We start from the raw sequence: 12,685 nt of genomic DNA, 5'->3' as shown, positions 1-12,685 counted from the left end.
TGATGATGTTCCATAAGCAAAAAAGTAAGACCTTAATGGTACTCAGAAGAGTAGTTCACCCTCTTCATGGGACATTCCTTCTTTCCTGTCAATACTCTTTCTTCTTCCCCAAATCAGGAAGTGTCATAATAGAAATATCACTTTTAGAAATCCACCCTAAGGGACATAATCAGATGAATGCACAAACATAGAAGTACATGAAAGGGTGTTTAACATGGTGCTACTTATACTAATGTGAAAGATTAGAACCAACTGGTAATGCTAGTAATAGGATGTTTACATGATAAATTTGGGGATTGCCATATAATATATATTCACCAAGAAGGCTGATGTACATTGACATTCATTAAGATATTTTAAATGAAATAATAAGTCAGGTTGAAAATAGCATGTATAAGCATAACAATATGTGTGTATATCTATATATGTGTTGCTATCACACATGATAAGACATATATATGTATTCACATCTAAGTGGTAATTATAGGGGTATTTTGGGGGGTTGGTTAATTTTGTTTTCTCTTTTATAAATTATATTACATTGTTTGAATTTAACTCAGTGAGCATATGTTTTCTTTATAAGTAAATTATACTATTAAAACAATTAAAAGTACTTGAGAAGAAATTTCTTGATGATTTAATAAGCAATGTCCATATAATAAGTACAGAAATGCATTTCTAAGGTTGTTTGTTATAGAGATTCTAATATAAGCTACTGATACTCCCCTAAAGCATGATTTAGTACAAAATATTCTGAAAAGGTCCTTGCCTTTGCATGTCTGTCTTGATCCAAGGATCTATTTTTGGATGTCTAGACATGACATTTAAGGCATTTCATCCAAATATTGTTTATCTAACTGAACTTCTGAAAAAAATATTGCATTGCAGTAAACTTGAGATCATATTTTATGACAACTCCTTTGAGTGCATCTGGTCTATATAGTTGATTGCCCTTGAAGACTTATGTCTTAGCCATCAATTCGAAGGATGGGATTAGCATCCTTTTGTTGAAGCTAGGAAACCTATTACTGTTAGGAGAATATGCCTAGGGAGAAGACCACCCCAACTCCCTTCTTAAGTAAAGGCTCCTTAACAGGACTGAGCTTTTCTACAGAAGTGTTTTGGATCCCCTTTAGGATATAGTCAAGGTCCTACAGTTTCACTTAAGTAGTGTTATCAGAATACTTTTGGCAGTTACGCTCATTTTGGCTAAACCACCTTAAACTCTCTGTGAAATATACATGCAAAATGAATGCCTCTCAAGGAGCAATGCTAATTCTGTATTTATCTTCCCAAATACACTGTATGGCAAGGCACCTAAATGAGGAAATATGTTCTATGGTATAGTTATTTCTAAAGCAGAACACAAAAAGTCTTCCAAAAATAATAACTATATTTTAGAATACTCAGTTTGTCTGTAGTCCTATTTTCAGGTGACAAATACCTATAGGAAAAGTTATCTGCTAAACCCATTCCTAATTTAAGATAACAAAATATGTTGCTTGCACAAAAAAGTCTTGTCTGTTATAGCTGGAGTTTCAATCTAGTTGGGTTAACTAAACTACAAACAGAGTAAGTCAAGTCATACAAAATAGGACTATCAAAAAATTTAAGACGTAAATCATGTGGTACATTAGAATTTTAGAAAAATCACAAGTGACAATGAATTTTAGAAAAATCACACACATATCCCCCACACTTACATACACATACACACACACCTCATTTCCAAGCCCTATCTATGCCAAACCTATGGAAAAAGATCTCTGGGAAGTGAAGCCTGAGCATGTGTTATTTTAAAGCACTCCCAGCAACTCCAATGGGCAGCCAGGTTGAGAACCATTCCTCCAAGGGGCAAATCATCTGGCCTCACTTAGTGTCCCTGGCAAATAAAAGGTGGGCCTTTCACTGTAGGATCAAAAAAATAACTTATTGGGCGCCTGGATGGCTCAGTGGGTTAAGCCGCTGCCTTCATCTGGGGTCATGATCTCAGGGTCCTGAGATCGAGGCCCGCGTTGGGCTCTCTGCTCAGCAGGGAGCCTGCTTCCTCCTCTCTCTCTCTGCCTGCCTCTCTGCCTGCTTGTGATCTCTCTCTGTCAAGTAAATAAATAAAATCTTTAAAAAAAATAACTTATTATTTTTTGTTGAAATAGTATTGGGTTTGGAACCAACTAGCTCTTGGAGCAAATGCCCCAAAAGACCTCCAAGGTTGAGGGTAGTCATTTTTGAGTTTTGGTGAAAATATTTTTTCCTGGAAAACTTCTTGCTATTTTTTTTAAACTATAAAAGTAACATGTTTACTACAGAAATTTTAAAAATCTGTAAAACAGCACAAAGGAGATTAATAAAATCACCTGTAATTCTATCAACCAGATATAACCACAGCATTGTATATCCTTTCAGATTCTTTTTATATATAAGTGGAAATATATCGTACAATTTATAACATGCTTTTTAAAATTAGCAATATAAGTAGACATTTTCTCATGTCAATATTCTTCTATGAAATGATGTTTAATGGTTACAGAAAATTTCATTTTATAATTATTGTTTTTCTACTTTTGAAAAAGTTATTGCTTTTCTATTTTTGGAAACTTCAGCTTTTCTATTTATGACTCAAAAATAAGCTTGAAATGATCTTCTGTGAATATAAACTTTTATGCATGTTTTGAATACTTTCTTAGGAGCCCTAGAGGTGGGATTACTGGGTTAAAAATGGATATTTGTAAGGCATTTCATACATATTGCTTGACTATCCTTTGGAAAGTATATACCATTTTTACATTTTGACTAGAATCCTTGAGTCCTTACATATTGGTAATATTAAGTATTTCCTCTTTGCCTGATCATGTCATATTTATTTTTCAGTTAGGGAGTTTGTCTTTTCCTATTGATGTAAACTCCTTGTGTTTCGCATGAGCAGTGTAAAGCATATATTTCCTATTTTTTTAATTAAAAATTTCCCTTCTGGTATTTTTGAATGGGTGAAAGTTGGTAACTACTTTTTGAGAACAATTCATAATTCAAATATGTACCTACAAAATAGAGTGAACCTTTGCAAGATTATCAATATGGGAAGAATGAGGCACTCCCATCCTATATTGGGCCACTCAAAGCTCCAAACCTAGAGATCTCTCTCACCTAACATCTAGTTTAGCAAAAGGCATTTATATCTCAGTAGGAATTTAAGCAATGTTTTACATCTCAAGGGGTACTCAGATTTTTAGCTTAGCCTCTAGGTAAGCACTTATTGAAGAAATTTTAGGCATTGAGGAGTAGGGTAGAGGAGGTAAAATAAATTCTATATCTATTTATTGAACACCTGTAGTGCAAAAATTACTAAATTAGCCAAGTATCAATAGCCTGTGTATAAGGACATCTGTTGTGAATATGCTACACTGTAAATCATATTGTTTTTAAAGATTTTATTTATTAGAGAGAGAGAGGGAGAGAGAGCGAGCACAGGCAGACAGAATGGCAGGCAGAGGCAGAGTGAGAAGCAGGCTCCCTGTCGAGCAAGGAGCCCGATGTGGGACTCGATCTCAGGACGCTGGGATCATGACCTGAGCCGAAGGCAGCTGCCTAACCAACTGAGCCACCCAGGCGTCCCTGTAAATCATATTTTTAATGATTTAATGATTCATTTTAGTGATGAACATATATGCCTTATTTTATTTAATGATAAGAATATAACCTAAGACTTTGTTCTTATGTAGAGCAGAGATGTGGAGATAAAATGACTGGCTCAGCGTCTTCAGCAGGATGTTTCATGTGACTGAAATTAAAATGCAAAATGACCTACATAAATTCAATGCTTAGTGAGGGAATTGGTTATTTTTTAAAAGTTTCTGAACATTAAGAAAAGACATAGGAGCCAAAATAAAGTCAAAAGAAATAAACCAGAGAGTTTTCCAAAATCTAACTGAAGTATGGGTGTGGTTGAATATGAGTGTAGCTACATACTTAATGGAATTCTTGGTTTTCTTTTATATTCTATATTTCAGAGCCTTCACGTTTGTTTGCAATATTTTATCATTGCATGAGGACTTTATTTCATGTGGATGAGAGGCTGGTTTTCTTTCAATAATCCCTATGTTGAAACATCTTTCTGTATAATCAAGGGTACTTACACACACACACACACACACACATGCATATATAATTTATTTTTGAGTTACGGTCTTTAGTCAACATGGCTTGATTTATACTTGGGTTTTATAGTTAATGTTCCCTGCATGTTAAGCAATTGCTAAACACAGAATTCTGATTATGGATTTGCTTTTCTCCACCATACAACATCATGGAATGTATATATTCATGATACCACCTGTCTCTCTTGCCACACTACTGGCTTTTATTTGAAGTCACTTGTATTTGGCAGAGGACTCAAAGTTGTGATCGATAAGTTGGAAATAGGAATTAATAGAAACTGAGAAGGAAAAATATGAGGACAAATTTGGATAAAGTGGAAGACTCATTTTATCTTGGGAGAATGGAGGAGGAAGGTCCTTGTAATGATGCGGAAAAATCAGGAGGTGAAAGGGTGAAGCACACTATTCACTTCTCCACCAGGTGTCCACAGCGTATGGCCATCAAAGAGTATGACTTTGACAGGTAAGGACAGTGACTGAGACAGCTTCGTGGAGGGTCAAGAAGGCTCGGACAGGACTCATATCTGACATGCCCATGAAAGCATACTCTGTTAGAAAGAACCAGATCGATAGCAACATTGGGCAAGACACTGTGTGACTGGAGATCCTACCTGAGATCTATAGTGATCCTACCTGATCGCTTCTCGGCCTTTTGGCTAAGATCAAGTGTAGAGATCCTACCTGAGAGTAGAACAAGGTAAAGAAAGAAAGGTGGGAGAGAGAAAGATTACTTTTGGAGATGCCACTGTATCCAGCTGGGATTAATAAATGATACAGACATTTTTTTCCTAACATAGACAGGGAAAAAGAAAAGCATGGGACAAGATTTTGTAGATAAAAGGAAGTCAAATATTTACTTTTAGCTTACTTATTGATTATATTTATTGCTCTATTTTCTGTTTGTTTGTATCTCCACTACCCTAAAGCTCCCTTATAAACACCTTTCGCTTCTTGGAGGTATCAGCTAGAACAAACTCTCACTTCCGGATTTGGGAAAGTGGGAAGAGTATTGGCAGGAAAGATAGAATCTGACTATTCCTTCCACGCTTGTGGTCATTGACCGGACTCATTTAAAATCCATGACCACAAGCGTGGAAGGAATAGTCAGATTCTATCTTTCCTGCCAATACTCTTCCCACTTTCCCAAATCAGGAAGTGAGAGTTTGTTCTTCAACTTTGTTCTTAATTTTTAAGATTGTCTGGAATATTCTGGGATCCTTGCATTTCAATATCAGTTTTAGGATCAGATATCAGTTAAGATTTTGATAGGGATTACATTAAATCTGCAGATAAGTGTGGGGAGTGTTGCCAATCTCCTAACAATATTAAGTGTTCTGATCCCTGAACACAGGTTGTCTTTATATTTACTTAGGTGTTCTTTCATTTCTTTCAACAATGTTTTGGAGTTTTCTGACTGTAAAGCTTTGCACTTCCTTTGTTAAATTTATTCCCAAGTATTTCATTCTTTTTAATATTATTATAAATGGTATTGTTTCTTTAATTTTAGTTTTGAACTGTTTATTGCAAGGAAATAAAAATATAATTGGTTTTGTATATTGATCTTGTATTCTGCAACCTGTTGAACTTCTTTGTTAGTTCTAATAGTTTCTTATTTTAATGGTTTCCTTAGGATTTTCTATATAGAAGATTGTCTGCATCTGCAAACAAAAATAGTTTTACTTTTTGCTTTTCAACCTGGATACTCTTTACTCCCTTTTCTTGCTTAATTGTCTTGGCTAGATTCTACAATACAATGTTGAATAGAGTAGTGAGATAAGACATTTCTGACCTGCTCTGGATCTAAATTGTTTCTTAAGTCTAATGAAGTCCTAGCTCTTTGTTCTTTCAGGTAATCTAACTACACCTCCATAAAATGCTCATTTGAGTTAGATGACCAATATTTTAGATTAAAAAAAAAAATCTCTTACCTTTATATTGACAACAAAATCCTCAGAACCTGTAACTTCCCAAATCTTCATCAGGAAGAAACAGAAATTTTTAACATACCAATTACTAGCAAGGAAATGGAATCAGTAATCAAAAAACCCCAAATAAGCAAAAGTGCAGGACCAGACAACTTCCCAGGTGAATTGACCAAACATTGAAGGAAGAGGTAATACCTATTCTTCTCAAACTATTACAAAAAATAGAAGGGGAAGGAAATCTTTCAAATTCATTCTATGAGGCCAGCCCCAATAAAGAAACTAAAAAAAAGAAACAACAAAAAAAGAATGACAGGCCAGTATCTCCAATGAACACTGATGCAAAAATCCTCAACAAAATATTAGCAAACTAAACCCAACAATAAATTAAAAAATAGTTTGCCATAACCAAGTGGGATTTATTATCAGGGTGCAAAGCTGGTTTCATAATAATTCATCAATCAACAGAATACATCATATCAATAAGAGAAGGGATATGGGGAGGCTGGGTGGCTGAGGTGTTAAGCATCTACCTTCAGCTCAGGTTATGATCCCAGGGTCCTGGGATGGAGCCCCACATCAGGCTCCCTGCTCAGCAGGGAGTTGGCTTCTCCCTCTCATTCCACCCCTCCTTACCCCCCCTCGCTTTCAAATAAATAAGTAAAATATTTTTTAAGAAAGAGAAAGGATAAAAATAATATGACCATTTCAATAGATGAGAAAAAACATTTGACAAAATATGACTTCATTCATGAACAAAAAAAACCCTCAACAAAGTACCTTTGAGGGAATATACTTCAAAATAATAAAGGCCACATATGAAAAAAATTCACAGTTAACATCACACTCAATGGTAAAGAACTGAGATATTTTCCCCTAAGGTCAGGAATAAGACAAGAATGTGTACTTTCACCACTTTCATTCAACATAACTACATACATAACTAACTACAGCAAATTAGTCAAGAAGAGTAAATAAAAGGCATCCAAACTGGTAAGGAAAGGTAAAACTTCCACTATTTGCAAGTGACATGGTAATATATATAGAAAACCCTTAAGACTCCACCAAAAACTACTAGAACTGATAAATGAATTCAGTAAAGTTTCAGGACACAAAAATCAACACACAAAAATATGTTGTATTTCTATATACTAATAATAAAGTAGTAGAAAGAGAAAATAAGAAAACAATCCCACTTATAATTGCACTAGAAATAACAAAATACCTAGGAATAAACTTAACCAAGGAGATAAAAGACCTACACTCTGAAAACTATAACACACTGATGAAAGAAACAAAAGAAATGGAAAGATATTCTGTGCACATGGACTGGGAGAACAACTATTCTTAAAATGTCCATATTACACAAAGCAATCTATAGATTTAATGCAATATTTATCAAAATACCAACAGCATTTTTCACAGAACTAGAGCAAATAATCTTGCAGTTTGTATGAAACCACAAAAGACCCTAAGTACCCAAAGCAATATGGAAAAGGAGGAACAACGCTGGAGGTATCATAATCCCAGATTTCAAGATATAAAACAAAGTTATAGCAATCAAAACAGTATGGTAGCAACATACACATACACACAAAGATACAGATCAACGGAATAGCATGGAGAGCCGAGAAATAAACCCATGATTATACAGTCAATTAATCTATGACAAAACAGGTAAAAATACACAATGGGAAAAAGATGATCTCTTAAACAAATCATGTTAGGGAAACTGGGCAGCTAGATGCAAAAGAATCAAACAGGACCATACACAAAAATAAACTCAAAATGGACTAAAAGCCTAAATGTGAGACTTGAAACCATAAAAATTCTAGCAGAGAGAACCAGCAGTAATTTCTGGCATTGGCCATAGCAACATTTTTCTAAGATACGTCTCCTGAGGCAAGGGAAATAAGAGCAAAAATAAACCGTTGGGACTATATCAAGATACAAATCTTCTCCATAGCAAAGGAAACAGCCAACAAAACTAAAAGAAACTTACTGAATGGGAGAACATATTTGCAGATGATATATCCAATCAGGGGTTAGTATCTAAAATATATAAAGAATAGACCTAGGGAGTTAAGACGATGGAATAGTCAAGGGACCCTGAACTTGCCTCATCCTTTGAATACAGTTAGATGACATCCAACTGTTTTGAGCAACCGGGAAGATGATCTGAGGATTAAGAAAACAATCTGTAGAGTTGGAGGGAGAGAACGTGGCAGATGTGAAGTTTAGACCTATAAAATTGCGGGAAAGGTAAGCTGCACAGCTGCAAAGTTGAGGCTATACTTTTTGTGGAGCAAAGTCAGGGAGAGGAAGAAAGCGGGAGAGAGTGCATTGAGTAGGGACTGCACAATAAGCTGAGTGAGGAGATCCCCTGGGTTGCATTGGAAAAGATCTGTCACCTTCCCAGTATATGTTCGGAAGATCATATTTTGCCTCTTCAAGGACAAAAGGCCAGCCAGGAGCCATTGAGCAGTGCTCAAGAGCAGGGTCAGAGGAATGCACAGAGGGCAAAAACCTCTTAACTTTTCACTGTGAGCCACAAATGGCTTAAACCTCTGTGTGTGTGCAGAGCGGCTGCTTTTCTGTGGCAGAACTGAGGAGAAAGCAGAGACAGGAGCAGATTGCAGATAACCTGGCTATGCTTTTCCCTGTCTGCCACAATAAATTCAATAGATTCCCGTGACTGATTTTCTGGGAAAGAATGGACAGGGGACTGCGTTGTGTGCAGACTGCCAATAACCTGGTTCCAGCTTTTTGCTGAGTGTTACAATAAACTGTAGCCTCTGTGTGCACACTGTGAGACTGCTTTTCGGGGAAGGGATGGTGCTGGGCATTTCCTGAGCATCTCTTCCAGGGGACAAAAGTGGTCATGCACCTTACCAGGCCCTTTAAAACTTGGGAGTTTTGAATGCCAGCCACCGGCCAGATACAGGAGATCTGTGGCTCTGGGCATGCTGATGGCCCTGGGCACAGACAGGTTAAGGGCAGGGAATGTTGAAAGCCTGGGACACAGGAAATTGTTTGCTTTTCTAAGAGGGCCTCTGAATGGTGGCTAGGAGTTCCTGTAGTCAGACTACAGAGAGAAACACAGCACCTCCAGTGGAGGCCTGAGTCCCCTACACTAATGCTTGCCTTGACCTGGCAGGAGCATCTGTACAAGGGCAAGTCAGCTTGTGAGCCAGCCCAGCAGGCCTCTACCTCAGCAGACCAACACAGGCCCAGCCCCCACTTCTACCAAGTCTACTGATGAAATAATACTCCAAAACATAAGCTTCAGTGGAAACAGGACCAGGGTTGCTTCTTTTTTCCCCCTCTTTTTTCTTTATTTTAAAAATTTTTTATCTTTCTATTTCTTACATTTGATATTCTCTCTCTCTCTCTCTCTATATATATATATATATATATATAATACACACACACACACACATACACACACACATTCTTCTTTTCTCTCTCTCTTTTTTGGTATCAGGCTTATAACTTTTGTTTATTTGTTGGTTTGTTTCCTTCTCTTAACTTTTTGGACCAGGCTCCCCCCCCCCTTTGATTCTTTCCCTTTTCTTTTTTTCTTCTTTCCTTTTTATTTTTAGAATCAGGCTTATAGTTTATTGTTTTTCTGTTTGCAGTTCTGTTCCTTTTCCTTTTCTCTTGCCTTGGATCAGGCTTTTTTATTTGTTTGTTTTTTGCTCTTTTCCTTTCTTTTTTCTTTTACAGGCTTATCTTGACAAACCAAGCATAACTATTAAAGGTCCAAACACTCCCTATTATAAACAAGGAGGAATTCTGTAGAGGAAGGACCAGTGGAAAAGAGTAGCTAAAACACAATAGCAAAGTATACACAGCATACACCAAAAATACTTCCTGAATTTTTGTTGTTGTTGTTGTTTCTTTCCACCTTTTTTTTTTGTTGTTGTTGTTCTGGGAAAAAATGATGAGACAGAGAAATTCACCACAAAAGAAAGAAGAGGAGGTAGTACTCACTGCCAGGGATTTAATAAATAAGAATATAAATAAGGTGTGTGAACTAGAATTTGAAACAATGATTATAAAGTTACTAGCTGGGCTTGAAAAAAGCATACAGAACACAAGAGAATCCCTTACTGTAGAAATAAAAGAACTAAAATTCAGTCCCGCAGGCTGGAATTAAATGCAATTACTGAGATGCAGTTCCAAATGTAGGCTTTAAAAACAAGGTTAATGAAACAGAAGAGAGTCAGTGATAGAGAAGATAAAATGATGGAAAATAAGGAAGCTGAAGAGAGGAAGAAAACTACTGGATCACAAAGGGAAACTAAGAGAACTCAGCTATTCCATAAAGTGAAATAATACCTGAATAATATGAGCCCCAAAAGATGGAGAAATGGAGAGAGGAGCAGAAGTTTTATTTGAACAAATTATAGCTGAGAATTTCCCTAATCTGGGGAAGGAAACAGGCATTAAAGTCCAGGAGACACAAAGAACCCCCTCAAAATCAATAAAAACAGGTCAACACCTTGACATATAATAGTAAAGCTTGCAGATTTCAAAGCTAAAGAGAAAATCCTGAAAGCAGTTCAGGACAAAAGGTCTTTAACCTATAAGGGCAGAAACATAAGGCTGGCAGCAGACTTATCCACAGACACTTGAAAGGCCAGAAAGGACTGACATGATAGATTCAATGTAACAAATGGGAAAGATATGCAGCCAAGTATCCTTTGTCCAGCATGGCTGTCATTCAGAATAGAAGGAGAGAGGTGTCTGGGTGGCTCAGTGGGTTAAGCCTCTGCCTTCGGCTCAGGTCATGGTCTCAGGGTCCTGGTATGGCACTGCAATTCCAGACTTGTGGAAGGAGCTGAGATGTCCTTCAGCAGATGAATGGATAAAGAATATGTGGTGGGAGATGAACCATGAGAGACTATAGACTCTGGTAAACAAAGTGAGGATTTTAGAAGGGAGGGGGTGGGGATGGGTGAGCCTGGTGATAGATATTAAGGAGGGCATGGATGGTTTGGAGCACTGGATATTATAGGCAAACAACGAATCATGGAACACTACATGAAAAATTAATGATGTACTGTATGGTGACTAACATAACACACACACACAAAGCCACAAGAAGATGTGATGTATATATATACAATGGAATATTACTCAGCCATCAGAAATGATGAGTACTTACATCAACATGGATAGAACTGATGGGTATTATGCTAAGTGAAGTAAGTCAATCAGAGAAAGACAATTATATGATTTCACTCATGTGGCATATAAGAAACAGTGCAGAGGATCATAGGGGAAGGGAGGGAAAGCTGAGTGGGAAGAAATCAGAGAGGGAAACTAGCCATGAGAGACTCTTAACCATGGGAAACAAACTGAGGGTTGTGGAGGGTAAGTTGGGTGGGGGTATGGGGTAACTGGATAATGGGCACTAAGGGAGGGCATGTGATGTGATGAGCACTGGGTGTTATATGCAACTGATGAATTATTGAACATTCCATCTGAAACTAATGTATTATGTATTGTCTAACTGAATTTTTGGTGGGGGGGGCTAATAAATTTGAATTAAAGATTTAAAAAAATGGGGCATTGAGTTTCCCCACTATTATTGCATTGTTGTCTCTCTTCAGATTTATTAGTATTTACTTAATATATTTAGGTGCTCCAATGTTGGGCACATATATATTTACAGGTATTATATACTCTTAATGAATTGAGCTTTCTCATTGTGTAACGACCTTCTTTGTCTCTCATTACAGCTTTTGACTTAAAGTCTTTGTCTGATATAAATTTAGCTACTCCTGTTCTCTTTTGGTTTCCATTTGAACTAAATATCTTTTCCTATCTTTTACTTTTAGCCTATGTGTGTCCTTAAGCTAAAGTGAGTCTCTTGTAGGCAGAATATAGTTGGATTTTGTTTATATATCCATTCAGCTGCTCTATGCCTTTCAACTAGAAAATGTGATTTTTTTTTTTTTTAACATTTGAAGTAATTATTGGTAGGTAAGGACTTACTAATGCTATCTTATTATTTTCTGGCTGTTCTCTAGTCCCCTGTTTCTTTTTTCCTTTGTTACTGTCTTCCATTGTGAACTAATTGATGATTTTCCATAGTGATATGCTTTGATTGCCTTTTCTTTATCTTTTGTATATCTACTGCTGGTTTTTGCTTTGTGGTTACCAAGAGGCATACATAAACCATCTTATAGATAAAATTGAGTTTTTAAAGCTGATATCAGCATTTTAGATGGATAATAACTTAACTTTGATCACATACAAAAACTCTTCCCTCTTACTCCTACCTTTGCCAGAGAAATGATATTCTTTAGCAGTATGTTAGTATGAGTCTGGAAAAGTAGGGTGAGAAGATAGATAATAGTTGGACATGCTAGAGTAAATAAAACCTGCATCCCTACCAGGAACAGGAAGCTAATCAAAACAAAGTTTTCTCCAAGAGTAAGAGGCCCTGGGTCCTATTAGTCCTACCTGGAACTCTGGGATTGGGCAGGCTTGCCACTGTTCCTCTTGGCACATGGGCAGAGTTGGAGACAATAGCTATAAACCACATTACAGCAGAGTACTACTGACAGCCCAGAGTCTTTTCTGAAGCCTCATAAAGTGATA

The 12,685-nt window shown here is 36.7% G+C and overlaps 1 non-coding gene across 1 annotated transcript; it reads left to right on the top strand.

Moving 5' to 3' along the window:
- Window positions 1-4,787: 4,787 nt before the first annotated feature.
- Window positions 4,788-4,969, top strand: LOC131830857 (U2 spliceosomal RNA). The gene has a single exon (XR_009353418.1). It is a non-coding gene; the product is annotated as a U2 spliceosomal RNA (small nuclear RNA).
- The last annotated feature ends 7,716 nt before the right edge of the window (window positions 4,970-12,685 follow it).

The sequence above is a fragment of the Mustela lutreola genome, chromosome 4, assembly GCF_030435805.1.
Source record: "Mustela lutreola isolate mMusLut2 chromosome 4, mMusLut2.pri, whole genome shotgun sequence".
Lineage (NCBI taxonomy): Eukaryota > Metazoa > Chordata > Mammalia > Carnivora > Mustelidae > Mustela > Mustela lutreola.
The sequence above is the reverse complement of the archived record's forward strand: the minus strand, read 5'-3'. Positions and strand labels throughout refer to the sequence as shown.